The sequence below is a fragment of the Papaver somniferum genome, unplaced genomic scaffold (assembly GCF_003573695.1).
Source record: "Papaver somniferum cultivar HN1 unplaced genomic scaffold, ASM357369v1 unplaced-scaffold_137, whole genome shotgun sequence".
Taxonomy (NCBI): Eukaryota; Viridiplantae; Streptophyta; class Magnoliopsida; order Ranunculales; family Papaveraceae; genus Papaver; species Papaver somniferum.
The window spans coordinates 6,203,950-6,219,477 of NW_020622934.1; the positions used below are offsets into that span (position 1 = coordinate 6,203,950).

General features: G+C 36.8%; 1 long non-coding RNA gene across 1 annotated transcript; it reads right to left on the reverse strand.

The window, feature by feature from the left end:
- Nucleotides 1–7,108: 7,108 nt before the first annotated feature.
- On the reverse strand, nucleotides 7,109–8,894 carry LOC113334417. Its single transcript, XR_003352774.1, has 2 exons — nucleotides 8,019–8,894; nucleotides 7,109–7,796 (listed from the first exon to the last, which is right to left on the reverse strand). It is a non-coding gene; the product is annotated as an uncharacterized LOC113334417 (long non-coding RNA).
- Between the last annotated feature and the right edge of the window lie 6,634 nt (nucleotides 8,895–15,528).

Consider the following 15,528-nt stretch of genomic DNA (forward strand, 5'->3'; position numbering starts at 1 on the left):
TATATATATACCAAAACATACCCGCAAAAAGTCAGTTCATCCATCAGCAGTTAGAACAATCTCCTCATTCATCATCATCTGTAGAATCTTCCTCATACAAGTCATATCTTTGATGTTCCTCAAATTCATCTTCTTCATCTTCATCTTCATCTTCTTCCGCATTTTCATCCTCTTCTTCCTCATCTTCATCTTCGTCGATGACTTCACTTGTCTCATCTTCCTCATAGTCTTCATCATCATCGTCGTTATCTTCAGCATCCACCAGTGCTTGAGCATACTCCTCCTCTTCTGGATCAACAGGCCCCATGAGAAAGTCATTACAATTGTCTGTTTATATTTCTTCCTCCAAATCAGCCTGCACGAGCTGCTCTACCTCCTCATCTGGTGAGTATGTCTCAGGCACATGCTTAAAAGGTTCCCGATCTGGTTCAGCCTCAGATTCAGCATCAGAGGCCAGCAAATCTACTTGTGGAGGATATCGCGGCATATTTGATGCAAGTAATGCATGTGCACGACAAAACTGTTCGTCTCTGAACTTGTCATACTCCTCTTGCAAAGCAGCTTTTTCAGCAGCCTTCCTCAGGCGTGCCACGTCATCCTCTTTAACTTTGAGCCTTATTTCATGACATGCGACGAAGTTGTTCACACGCTTCTGGATCTGTTTCAACTGTTCAGGGGTCACGATCTCAATCAGTTTATAAGACTCAGCAAGAGGATCCTTGGAGCCGCCTTCCTCTGCATCATCATTCGAAGAACAGACCTTAGGCTTCTTTCCTTTCTTGTCTCTCTCCCTCCCATGTGACGAATCAGGACTGCGACTCCTCCTTGACGCCATACAGTAGTGTATAAAAAGTATTGTTGAAAAACAATTACTTTGGTGTTAAACATAACCAAATACATTGCAAGAGAGACAACAATTTGCATTTTCATTCAAAAACAGATCAAATCCTAGAAACAACAACAGAAACAATCTGCATTTTCACTCAAAAAACATATCAAACCCTAGAATAAAAAAAGTTAACAACCACCACAAAACTTAAATCAAACACATTTGCATAGTAGAATAATGTAATTCAAACAAAACCCATATCATGATTTCACTTAATTCTTAAATCAATCACACACCACCAACACAAACAAATTGTTCCCACTAGATAGTCTACCACAAAACAGAGTAACAAAAAATTATAATGATACATTAAGTGCTATTACACTTCTCTGCATTCTCTTTGCAACAAAGAAAAAAGGATCATTATAAAGAGAATCCATTTTTATGCAATCATGCAGAGGAAGATGAAGAAAAACAGCATTTAAAGAATACAAAGCCATACTTGTGTAGATGAAGATTGAAGAGTATGGTGTATTCAAAGATTCAGAAGCAGCTAAAATTGAAGATGATTTTGCTGTTGTTTTCCAACTTACTTCAGCATCTGAACTATTAAGAGCAACTAATAACTGCTGGCTTTTTGTCTCTGAGTAGAAAACATAAACTACTTTCCCAAAGAAGATGATTTTGTTGGGAAAGGGAGTGTTTTTTTGGTAGTGATAAAAGGAGATATTGGGTGGAAAAAAAATCTTCTAACTTATGGGATGCTAAAAAGTGGGGCAGAAACAGTAAAGTAACTTACACAGGGATTTGTAAGCAAATATGTGTAAAAATGGGGGGGGGGTGAAAAACAACAAATTGTTATTCAAGACTAGCATTAATCTGATCAAATGCAAAGTATCTTACAATTGGAATCTGCATACATTCAAGACTAGCATTATAAAGGAACTTAATGATCACACATATATTGGAGATTTTTCATTTCTTTGATCTAGGTAGACGCTTTTGCTCTAGCAATTTACGTAGATGTGGATCCTCTTCTAAAATATCTTGAAAACTGTCGCGACCTGGTATCTCTGTTTTGTCCACATCTGCAGTCATTCCTCTCGGCGTATGAATAACAACCCACCAATATGGATGTTTCACGTCTCTGGAGTAGAAAACTTGGGAATTCTTCAGCGAGAATCACGGGCTCGTCCGAAATTTTGGTATGACTTTTCAATCTTGAAAGATTTACTAAAGGAAAATCTAAGTCCTGACAGATCTTTGTTCCATTCTCTACCTTCACCTAATCGCATTAGAAGACAGTTTCTTTAAATGTACCATAATTCAACTCTAGGATTTGTCTGATTACCCCATACCACCGGGTTAGGTTAGTAACAGGTCTTTTGTCCCTTTTCGAGCTCCTAAAAGTGGTCGATGCAACCACGGTGGCAGCACTGTCTTGGGTCTTAGCCTTTTCCTAGTTTGCTTGGGAACAAAAACTAAATCCATTCACACGGTATCTTTTGTACTCTTTCTGAGACACTGGACCTCTAATGTAACACCACAAATCTGTATCCATTTTGTCTTCTGATCTAAGTTATGAAAGCAAAAAGAAAATCAACACATCATCATACTGCATCATTACTGCGCTAACAAACAGGAATGCCAATACAAACCTTTTCATACAGCCAACTAAGGAACTTGGTTTGCATCTCGACTTCCTCCATTGCAACCCCATCAGCTTCACAATTCTCGCAATAATCCATACATTTAGCATACATAGTATTAAAATCTAAATAGAATAACCCATTGTTCATATACAAACAAAACACGGCCAACCAATACCTGTAATAAACATCGAGACCTTCTGAATTATTCCGAAAAAATAACCACCGACGTATCTGCATCCACTGAATAGGGATCACCTGTAGGCTGTACTGTCTTTTCATCAAGCACAGAACCGACATCGTTGAATTCATGTTCATCCTTTAAGAAGGGCTCCAAATTGCTTTGTGACCTCCTTGGACGGCATTTTTCATGTGCTCCATGGAAAATCTAACACAGTCATCCATTTCAGTCGACTTCGTAATTGACCCTTCAATGTAACTTCTGTTATTTGGGATGTTTTTGCACTCCTTCATTGCCCTGATTCAGTATGTATGTGTAAATTTCAGTACAAAAACAACAAAAATAAATAAAAATAAAGGAGAAATGGTAAAATAAAAATCCACCTTTCGAATGGGTACATCCACCGATACCTAACAGGTCCACAAACTAAGTCCTCATCGGCCAAATGAACCATGTTGTGCACGCTTATATCAAAAAATCCAGCCGGGAAATACTTTTCGAGCACACACATGGCCTCTGCAATCATCCACTTAGCCTGGTTCAGATACTCTCTGCTAACCACCTTTGAGTACAAAATTCTAAAATACAAACTGACTTGTTGAAGCGCAGTACACAAATCTTTCTCTCCTGGAAAGGCATGTTGAAGCAGAATAGGTAATAAGTACCCCATAATCACATGGTAGTCATGTGACTTCAATCTGCTCAAGTTCAATTGCTTCATATTTACATTGTTACTTATATTCGACGAAAAGCCTGTGGGAACTTCCATATCTTTAAGAATATGACAAAATTCGGTTTTCTCTTTTTTGCTCAAAACAAACAGCGGAACCATCTCTACTCCTTTCTTTGTTTTCTTCTCTTTCCACTCTCCACAGTGTAGTTTATTCTCCTTCAATTTGTCGCGATTCCATGCAAAAATAGCCTTAATATCCTTATCAAAGATAGTGTAGATAATGTGTTCCATGATGTTCTTTTCCGTGTGCATCATGTCGACACAATGCCGTATAGTCAAGGCACAATACGACTCAAGTTCCCCAAAGAATACACTTCTTGAAGAAAGCACCTTTGACAAGCTCAGAATCACCTTCCTCTTCATCAGAATGATATCTCTTTCATTTACCTGTCTTGTGGACCACTAACTTACCAGGTTCGTATTGAACATCGGCCAACTTCTCAAGCGATTGCACTCCTGTTAGTCTCAGCGGTGCACTTTTATGCTCCTGTGTCTCCAATCCCAAAAGAGTCCCATCCCTAAATGGGTGCCTTTACTTAAGGAATATACGATAGTTAGTGTACACAATCTTGCTGCCGTAACCTAGATGAGTACTTTGAGTTTCGTCTGCGCAGCAAACACACCCACAGTAGCCATGAGTGGTACATCCACTTAAAACACCTTGAGCAGGAAAGTCATGAATGTCAAACATCAGAGTTGCTTTCAGAGTAAAATATTCTGTTTTAAAGAATCAAAAGCTTGTACACCTTGATGCCAAATTTTTTTTAGCGTGTTGACCAGCGGCCGCAAAAAAACATCAATGTCTTAACCCGGTGACTTACGCCCAGGTATCAACAGAGTCATCATTTGGAATTCAGACTTCCTATACATAGAAGGTGGAAGATTATAAACCACAAGGATCACATGCCAACAACTCCAACTCAAATTATGTACACCATGAGGATTAATTCCATATGTTGATATTCCAAGCCAAACATTTCTTCCTTCCGCTGCAAATAACGGAAACTTCATTTTCATTTGTGCCCACTGAGATAAATCGATTGGATAACGCATATATTCATATGAAACTTGCGCTCGATCGTGCCACAGCATTGCGTCTGATATCCAAAGTAGAGAATACATTTTCTTTAGTTTTTCGTCTACAAGAAAGTATCTCAACACTTTTCAAGGTTCATTTGTCACCACAGGACCATCTTTCGTAGATTTCAACTTAAACCTTGGAGTTTTGCATACCAGACACTCTATTAAATCCTCATTCTCCTCGTAATACGGAATATAATGATTCTTACAAGCATGAATAGCCTTCACTTTCATCCCCAGATCCTTAAGCATTGACCTCATAACATCATAGTTTTTGGGAAACTTGTTAGGTTTCAGAAGCCACTCTCTTAACAAATTCAACAAACTGTTGACACAGTTACCCGAAATTTTATAAGTTTTCTTCACATTATGCAGTTCTACTATAGCAGAGAGGATTGAGATTGTCTTTACATGAAGGGTATAACTTCTCTGCCGCTAACGATTTGTACCTATTATAACGCTTCTCGACATATGGATCTTCCAAGGGTGATTCTCCAATTTGTGTTCCATCATGGTCATGATGAATACCAAAGGAAGAGTCAATAAAATCATTCAAATTCAAACAATCTGATTGCTTATCAGGCGTTTATTCGACTACGGCCTTCCCCTTATAACAAATTGTTGAAGAACCATCCTTTCTCTCACCATGTAATCTCCATGTGGTGTATGTCTAGTCGACACCATGCTCATACAGATGGGTCCTAACAAGCGAGAATCCAAGTCGATATCTATTTTCACACTTCCTACAAGGGAAAGCACACGTTTTTGCGCAAGTACCATTTGCCATTGCAAAATCAATCAATTTTCTAACCCCTTCTCTGTATTCCGGGCTATAAATGTTTGTTATACGCATCCAAGATTTATCCACAAAATTTGACATCCTACAAACAAGTAAAGTACTATGTCTTAGTAACCTAAGTTTATCAACTAAACCTAAAAATGTCACAGATTTATCAACACACCACAATAGAATACAATTCACAACAACATCAATTTCTAAAATTAATAAACAGATGTTGAAAAACTATCGATTAAGAAAACAATAAAAGAAATACCTTAATAATTAGCTGAAGATAACCCAGGAGAATCGATAGATTCTGAAATCTTAATCAAACTCAATCCTTCTGTGATAACTCGATTAAGCTTAAATCTTTAATGAAATCGACGAGTCACAGAAGAATCGATTGAATCAATTTTGTTGATGAAGCTTCCTGCAACTGAATCTCAAATTGAATCTGATGAATTTTCTGGTGAAATCGATGGTGGCTGCAGGGATATACCAAGAAGTCAGTGAGATGTGAAATAAATGGAGGTGAAAGATACGATGTAGTAATGTCTCAACCGTTTTTCTATCAAAACATTAAGTTGTTTATCTACCTCCCAACTTTCAGACATATTAAATGAAAAATTAATTTCAGATGATTTTAATTTTGTTTTCTGATTTTCGGAAATTAAAATGAAGAGTTATAATGGGAAAAAAATGTTGGAGAAAAACGCTAGAATCGTTGGGAGGCTGGGTAGCCCTTGTGTGTGAAATGAAATTGGGAGCTAATAGTAGTAATAGAGGCGCTAATACTAGTAACGGAGGGTAACAATGTAACTTGGCAATTTAAGTTGAGGATAGGAAGGTAATTACCCACAAACCTCCTGAAACTCTGTAACAAATACCAATTATTGCAACGATTATTCAACGTTACAAAGTTACCAACGTCGATACGACGTTACTTAAAAAAAACGTTACAAAATCGGGCGTTACAAATTCCCTGATTTCGTGTAGTGTTTCTAGTAATAATGTGTCTACAAGTTTTAGTTTTTAAAATTAATAATTTTGTCTTTCCCTCGTACAGATACTTAGATACGGAAGGACAACTCGTAGAAAATATTTTTGTCACCCAATTTTATGATTTCGACATAATTTTATTAAAGGACAATGAAATTCAAGCCGATTTTAGATTCTTCTTAATATGTTTTATAATCATGTAAAAGTTAGCGCAGTCCGAGATATCTAATCTTATCACTTTCATTCAAAGTGGTAGATGGTAATCAGTTTGTGCTTATTTTTTTTTAGAATGTAAAACATACTAAAAAAACATGTTGCAAAATATTAACCTCAGCCGCCTCATGATCAATGTCATTTGCTAACCAAGCGTTCCCTCGTACTTAGAACAAGTCCAGTGCGGTGCGCAAATGATTGGTGTCTGAAACACCTGATTCTAATATCGATTTCGCATGCTTTTCTTATTAATTTTTTTGTAAAATTATATATTACGTTTTCTTTTCTATTCTTTTCGGTACAATGGCTTAAGTTAGCATAATGGAAGGGAAAACGCCAAAATGGGTTACATCCGATATACGCTTAAAGCTCATATGTGACCGATTTGAAGACCACAAGACATTGGCGGTGCTAATGTAACCAAAATGGAGCTTGTGTGGTAGTAGTGGGTGCTGGGCCTGCTGGCCATAAAACACAACAGTAGCCCGGATAATTGGTGCACTCAGTGGAAGAAAAGGTGACAGACGTGTGAGCTAGTAGTGCTAGCATGTGCATCTGAGAAGGAAAGAAAATTAGGTTTCTTTAGAAACCCAAATTCAGAAGCAGAGAAGGAGCTCGTATTTTCTAGTGGAAATCTAATATCTACATTCTGAAAGATGGTTTCGTTATTGATTGAATTCAGATTATTTCCTTCAGTTACAGACACATACACAAGATGAGTTTATATACACACTCATTCTTTTCTACCTCTCTTACAGGCTGGCAACATATTCATATCTGTGTGAAGATATTCTGCACTACTCTCTCAAACACTCAATCACACACTTACATGCTATTATCCCCCCTCAAGCTCAAGGGAGCTTGAAAAGCTCACCTGAGATTGGACAAACACTTAATCACACACTTACAAAATGTGGCAGTAGCAGTAATAGTTGGTGCAGAGATACTGGCAATAGAGGCAGCGAATAGTAGTAGGCTGTGTAGATGACAATGAAGCTAAAGATCCACTGCATAAGCTTGAACTTTGTAGGTTGTGTAGATGACAAGAAGGTGAAGGAGCCTCTGAAATCTATGTTCTTATGTAGAGAAGTATGCTGTGTATAGAAGGCTGTAGTTATCATATCTGAATGGCAATGGATGTAGAAGTAAAATAAACACAATCCAATAGTTGTGGCAATAGCAGGTCTTGATGTTGATAAAAGGAATCTTCATAGTTGAACCAAATTTGCAGAGATAGGAAAAACTGAGTCTTCACCCTCCAACCTTGCCAAAACATATCTTCAAATTCCAACAATCTTGCAATTCACTTGCATTTTTACGGCTGACAAAGACTGCGTGCAGCAATAATGCACACATTGTTATAGAAACAGTTATTACCTATGAGATTGTGTGTAGCAATTCTTCACACAGGTTTTATTGTTACTAGAAGAATCAAATTAGAGAATTATGTAAATCACCACTGAGGAAAAGAAAAAAAATCAGCAACAAGCTGCAATAACTTCCCATGCCACAGAAAATTAGGAGACAGAGTTTGAGAAGTGACAAGTACTCACTAACTGCATCCATAAGAACTCTGCAACAGGTCTTTAAACACAGTTGTATACGTATGAGGACAAACACATAATTCGAACAATTATCACCATAACACTTCTTTCTTGTAGTAGCACCAACCAGATCTGAATGAAATTATTCAATCTACTCACACTAGATGAACAAAATCAACTGCAGTTCATTCGCTGGTAGTGAACAAATTTAGATCGAAAACATATGTACAACTTCACATATGAAAACATGTATTTACTTCATCAATCAACATAATCCGGTCATGTTTTGTATGTAACCAGCAACAACTAAGTGTTTTAGTAGAATTTCATCAAAAAATACTCAAGACATATTAGATTTTCTTCCTCTTACAAGACATCAACACCAAAAGCGATAGAATTTATTAGGATTCCTCTAAGGAAAATCAAGAAAGAGGATTAATTACATTCTCAACAATGAAGAGAGGAAGATTCCATTAGGAATTCAAGAAAGAAGGAGATTGAAAATAGAGGATCAGAAATCAAAACTGATAAGCAGGAGAGAAATTCAACAACAACAACACAAGAATTCATGAGATTCTTAACAAAGAAAGAGGACTTTAGAACAAGAAACCAATCCAAGAAACAAGAAATAAGAAACAACCAAGATTTAGAAGATAGAAGAGACCAAGATTCTGAAAGATTGATGGAAGATAAAACAAAGGAGAAGAGGAATTCATTTTATGAGAAGTTGGAGAAGATAAGAAAAGTTCATGTAGAAGTAGAGGAAAGAAGCAACGCTGTGCATCTTCCAACAGTCGTTCAATATATCTAGTAGAGAAGAAAAGATTTCTGAAAAAGATAAGAAAAGAAAAGTTCATGTAGATTTAGCAGGGAAGAAAAGAGAGCGGAAATTGAAGAGAAAATAGATTGAGTTTAGAGATTTCAACAACTAATATGGAAAGAAAGAATCATAGACCGTTGGTTAAACTTCAACATAGAAATCACTAACAAGCTGGTTAGGACAAGATTAGAAAATTGATGTAATCCTAAGGGAATTAGAAGTCATCTAGTTCTAAGAAAAGGAAAGACATGTAATAAGGTAATAGGACTAGGAAAAGGAATTCATAGTTCTATATATATATGATCACCAAAGTTGTGGTTGATCATATGAGCAAGATTAGAGCTTGTGTTTAGTTTTGAGAGATTTTCTAAACATCAATAAAGAGAGTCGTCTTTATATAAGCTAAGTTTCATCTTGCAGTTGCCATTATAGACGAGGTCGGAATGAAAGAAATTGTAGATTTGAGAGAAAATCACAAAACTAAAGAGGAAACGATCAATGTTACCAGAAATTTGATCAGCAGAAAGAGAAATCACAATCCATAAAACTTCAACAAGAATATTCAATGAAAAATCTCCAACACTCAATTCCAGATTATCGAAAAACAGAGCTGAGATGCCAAACGAAACTGAAGACGAAGATGCGTAGCAGCAGAAGAAGATAAAATTGATGATGATGATGATGATGATGATGGTATTGGTGGTGGTTGTGATGAAAAACCAGGCCTAGAATCTTACAAGAGAGATGCAGACATCTCTCAGTCTGATACCATAGTGGAAATCTAATATCTACATTCTGAAAGATGGTTTTGTTATTGATTGAATTCAGTTACAGACACATACACAGGATGAGTTTATATACACACTCATTCCTTTCTACCTCTCTTACAGGCTGGCACTCACATAGACCTTATAGACAGCTGGCTGGCAACAGATTCATATCTATGTGAAGATATTCTGCACTACTCTCTCAAACACTCAATCACACACTTACATGCTATTATTTTCATCATTTCAAATTGTGAATAGAGAATTATTTTGTTGCTTCCAGCCATGGGTATTTACCAAGGATCAAGAGTCTTCTTACAACTAGCAAGGAGAAGGTGGAGTGTGCCACTAGCAGTTAGGGAAAGTTTTGAAGTTCAGAATAAGAAAGAATGGAGTGAATTTGGTGGTGTTTTAGACCAGAAACATGGAGGAATTGAGCTGATGAAGTCACGGATTTGTGGGTATCTTGATTAATCAGTGGCTCAGTTTTATGAGGTGATTATAAGTCAAGTTGCTGGCAGAAATGGGTTCGAAAATACTGAGTAGTTGATGGAGTTTCAAGACTAATTGAACAAGATAATGTAATGGTGATGTTGTTGGTTCATAATGAGAACTAAATGTGAATGTTAAATGGTTTCTGCAATGGGCTTACTATGAATTGAATTTGCAGGTATTTGGGTGATTTTAGAAGCTGCAGAAATTTTAAAGCTACAACAACATGAGAATGGCACAACAGTTGTTCGAATAAAGGCCTGAATGAGCTTTTCTTTGTTGGAAAATATTGTGCGATTTCGGTTTCTCGGAAATCATAATCATGCAACAAACAAAATACTAACAAGAAGAGAGTTAGAAAGACTTATCAGATTGGTAGATCGAGCCCGCATACGGTTCTACGGATGTCGCCTTCCAAGATACAACAATCACGCCTTATAGTAAGTAGCACTATAATACTATTAGGCCGGCGAATGTTGACAATTACTGTGCTCTTAAATGACTCTGACTTTTGACTTCAAAACTTGTTTTTGTTTTCCTCTAACTTCTGTCAAAACCATTCAAAACAAAACTAAGAGATGGGTTTATATAGAGTCAATGGTGACTCTACAAGGTGTCTTTTCACCCATAGGTGACTCCTCATGGCCAATGGTGACTCTCCATGACACCTATTCATGACTAGGTGTCTTATGGTGAAAAAGCATAACCCAAACACATCTGTTGGAGTTTAAAACTTGAAAACTAATTTTCACTCACATAATAATTTAAACTTCAAATTCAAACAATCCCCCACATAAGTGAAAATACTGACTCAATAAAACTTACAACTTTTAAGAGCACAAGCAGAAAATATAATGCATCGGTAAATGGTAGCATGTGGCTTTGAACCAAACCTAGTGAAAATCTACCGGATTTACTAGCCAATCGGTGCGCGATGTCGTTGAACTGTCAACCGTTGATGTAAATCGATACAATAAATCTCACACGTTATATCTCCTTATAATCGTCAAATTCTCGGTTGTGTTCATTTCGGCCCTGAACGTTCTTGGAATTCTATGAGTGCTCTAGACTAACCTAGACTTATAGTTATCATAGAAGCGGCCCACTTCTCAGTCATATAGGTGTTCTCCTATTTGAAAGTATCCTACATACATTTCTTAGTTATACTAAGCTATAAGAATCATTAAGAGAAAATCTCAACCTCTTACGTGACATGCAATACCGACTCTTATCATAGGAATGGGAAATAGAAAATCTCTTTCAGTGTTATCTGGCGAGTACGTCACAACTTAGTTTCCCCTTTTGAACCTAGACCATGGAATCTCCAATCGCTTAGGTTGGGTTACCGCTGCAACCTACTCTTCAGTAAGGTTATAAACTCATTCCCCTCGATAATGCAATTATAAGTTCTCTCTAGAATTCGTATCCATTGTCGCGACATGATAAAATTCTCAAACACTATTTCTTTTAGATACACACATTTAAGAGCAATTGCTTTGCGGTATTACGTTGACTTTGTATTTGAAGGAACGTACCATAACCATTTCAGGCACCCCACATTTTCGATGAATTTATCAATATAACACCTTGCTGTTATTTATTACACCCCGTATTCTGGGGTGCCCTGTTTTTAGAAATCCACCAATGATATAGACATATCATACTACTTTGCCATTCGTCAACCAAACGAGGTGCCAAAGCAAAATTCCAAATCTCACTATACACCGACCAATTAATGAAAGACTACATTTTGCTTTTAAAGAAATTCTATTGAGCAGTGAGTAAGGGATCCCTGACCCCCACATTTCATGGACATAGATATCATGACCTCACGTCATGACATATGAGTGCTGATCGGAGTCAGAATCTTATCAGCGGGTTCCAAGTTTAATCCCTTTGAACCAAGCTCACAATACTCTATCAAATTCACAATTATACAGTATAGTATAACATTTGTGAATCATCTAAGTACTGTACAACATTTATTAACTCTTGTGATAGACAAACATATCACTGTGAGAGATTCATTGATAAGGTTAAGTCCTATGGGCTAGATTGAGCTGCTAGATTGGCCAAAAAGTGTTGCAAACCAAAAAATAAGTGAGGGAAAAAAGTTAACACATGTACCTGCTACTTCTCTCTCCTAGCATTTGCTCGCAGTTTAATTAGCAGCTAGTTTCAAAGGCTGAACCGTTCAGCGATCAAAAAGTAACCAAAACGCTGAACCATTCAACGCTGAGAGAAAATTTTATGATCTAACGGCTGAGATTGGTTCAGCACTAGATGGTGGTCTCGTTGACGTGGTCTTCTAATCTAACTTCTAGATTAGCCATCCCATATGACTTACGAGGTTACCCTAGCTAACGCGGATGTCCAATCTAACAGCCAGATATCTAGACCATAGGACTTAGCCTAAGTCCACTGTGAACCTTGAATCTCATCCATTTATCAGTTCACTAATCATCACAACGGCCCATGAACGGAACCGGTGCCAACATAGTTTCTCTGCAAACCCTTTTTCCACTCAGGTGCCGGTTGGGGGAAGAACAAGGTGGAAAAAGCATTTCATGTCAGTAAGTTTTCCTTGACAATCGAAGGGAAAGATCAGTCCAACCTGTTTGGATATCCACACACCAAACTAGATATTGCAGTGGATAAGTCTCATTCCTTTCCCCCATATTTCATGACATTTTCAAAGTCATGAAACGACAAAATTGAAAACCACGCTGGATATCTCCCATACTATGAGGATTACTTGCACATAAATGACATTTCGTCATTCAACCTCTTGGATCGTCAATTGATTCCAACGAACATCAATCCACATTGGTCTTCTGGTAAGGATCAACCAAATAAGACCACGATTTCGTAATCAAACTCACAAACCCCAATGGGAGTGATTAAGATTACTTCATGGATGAGGACGCACCCAATTGCTGGTTTTGTAAACCCATATGATTACAAGAAACTTTCATGTTTGAAGCAACACAAACTTGTACGAGTACTTGACACCAGATTTTACACATTTAAGATCATCATAAGACGTGATGAAAACCCCCTGTTACTTTAAAAAATTGGTGTCTCACTTCTCTGGAAATCCCAAATCGAGATTTTCAGAGAAGCACTACATTTGCTGAATCTGTCTTCTATAACTCTGACAGTCATTTTTAATTCAAATCCTCTAAGTAGTTTTATGTTACTGCAATCAGGAAGAGAAATATATACTGTAATTAAGATGACATCTTTTTGCAACAGTTATGTCCCTTAGAGGGATAGACAATATCAACGATCAAAGAGGAGGGTAACGGTTTGTCTTCTAACCGTCAAGTACCCAAAAAGTTTCTCTGTACCTTTGAAACAATACAACTCTTCTCTTTCCTCTCTTCTCCTTTTTTTCTCTCCGAAACACACAGAAAAACAGTAAAACTACTTAGTTCTTCGTTTAAAATCCTTGATCTGTCCGGTTTAGATTTGATTTTCAAATCTGCCTGGCAAATCAAGGTTAGTATTGTTAGTTTTTATAATATTATTCAATAAAACAAATTATTGATCCAACAATTTTTCTATTTAGGTTTTTCTTTTAATATTTTACTTTGGTAGATCTAGTGACCTCTCCATGTCATCTAGATTTGTTATCTATTAGCCAAGTTGTTGTTTTGTTGTGGTGATGTTGCTGCATTGTTATCAATTACATCATGGACGATGATCTTCTTCAGCAAACAAGGCCAAGATTGGCAATGATGATATTATTTTGGGCATATTACTTCCTTTCCATGGAAGCATTTAACATATACGATGTTAATGATCAAGAATCAAAAGATCAGGAATCAGAATGGTTTGAATTAATGACCATTAGAAGGATGTAAATTTCGTCAACGGAATGTAAATCAGTACAATTTCGGTTTTTCGTTTCTTTAAGTTTCGAAATCTGTAAATTTAGTACTAGGTTATTCTTTTTGTTTTCCAATGATGTAATTGATATTGATGTTACTGATTCCGATTGGTGGAATGGTTATTCTCCACCATTATGTATCCTTCAAACCTCAATTTTAATGAGGTAATTTAATAAATTTCGAATTGTTAAAACCCATCTTTCCTTCAAAAAAAAAAAAAAAAAAAAACTCTTCTTCCCACCATTATGTACCCATCTTATAAGCAATTACAAACTTAAACAGAGAAAAGAAAAAAGTCTTCACATGGCAGTTATCGTGATCAGCCATGCAAAACGTCTAACACTGTGAAAGGATACAACTGTTTCCATGTATGATATAATCATCCTTATAAAATATATATGCTTGGATTCAATGTTTTTCAGAAAGCAAGTAGAAATAACAATATGTACAGTGATTTGATCATGCACTTTTCACCAAAAATTCTAACCAATCATGCCTTCCAAATGGTAACACGACAAGCAAAGTATACATGCAAGATACTGAAACGGGTTAACACAAAATTATCATGAAATCAGAACTATCCATGAAGTCCATGTGATGTTGTAAACCAGTTAACGGGGAAAACTTTCAACATCAATTTCGCAAGAAACCAAAAGAGGAATCCGAGTTGTCTTTAAGATTGTTTGAAAATATTGTGTGATTTCGGTCTCTCAGAAATCATAATCATGCAACAAACAAAATACTAACAAGAAGAGAGTTAGAAAGACTTACCGGATTGGTTGATCGAGCCAAGGTAATCCTCTTTCCTTAAAGACAATTCATCCCCGCATACGGTGCTCACGGTTCTACGGATGTCGCCTTCCAAGATACAACGATCACGCCTTATAGTAAGTAGCACCATAATACTATTAGGCCGGCGAATGTTGACAATTACCATGCTCTTAAATGACTCTGACTTTTGACTTCAAAACTTGTTTTTGTTCTCTTCCAACTTCTGTTAAAACCATTCAAAACAATACTAAGAGATGGGTTTATATTGAGTCAATGGTGACTCCACAAGGTGTCTTTTCACCCATAGGTGACTCACCATGGCCAATGGTGACTCTCCATGACACCTATTCATGACTAGGTGTCTTATAGTGAAAAGGCATAACCCAAACACATCTTTTGGAGTTTAAAACTTGAAAACTAATTTTCACTCACATAATAATTTAAACTTAAAATTTCAACATTCTTTTCCAAGCTTTAGCTGAGTCTGTCTGCAAGGGTTGCTGCTGCAATGGTTTGTGTGGCTATTTGTCGTGTTCTGATGTCTGGGGTAGATTGAAATGAGTTTTAGCAGTCGGTAATAAAGGAAGATATGGATACGGGGATATTTAGGAAATGTGGAGTTTTGATTGAGTTTGGTTGTTGGATTTAGCGCGAAGGTCAGAAGAAGAAGGTTACTATGGAGCTGGTTTGCCGTGACTGAATCATGGACTTTGTTGATTGGTTTGAGGTGATTTCAGGGGTTGTTAAGGACAGGGTTTGTGTGTCCACTTCTATGG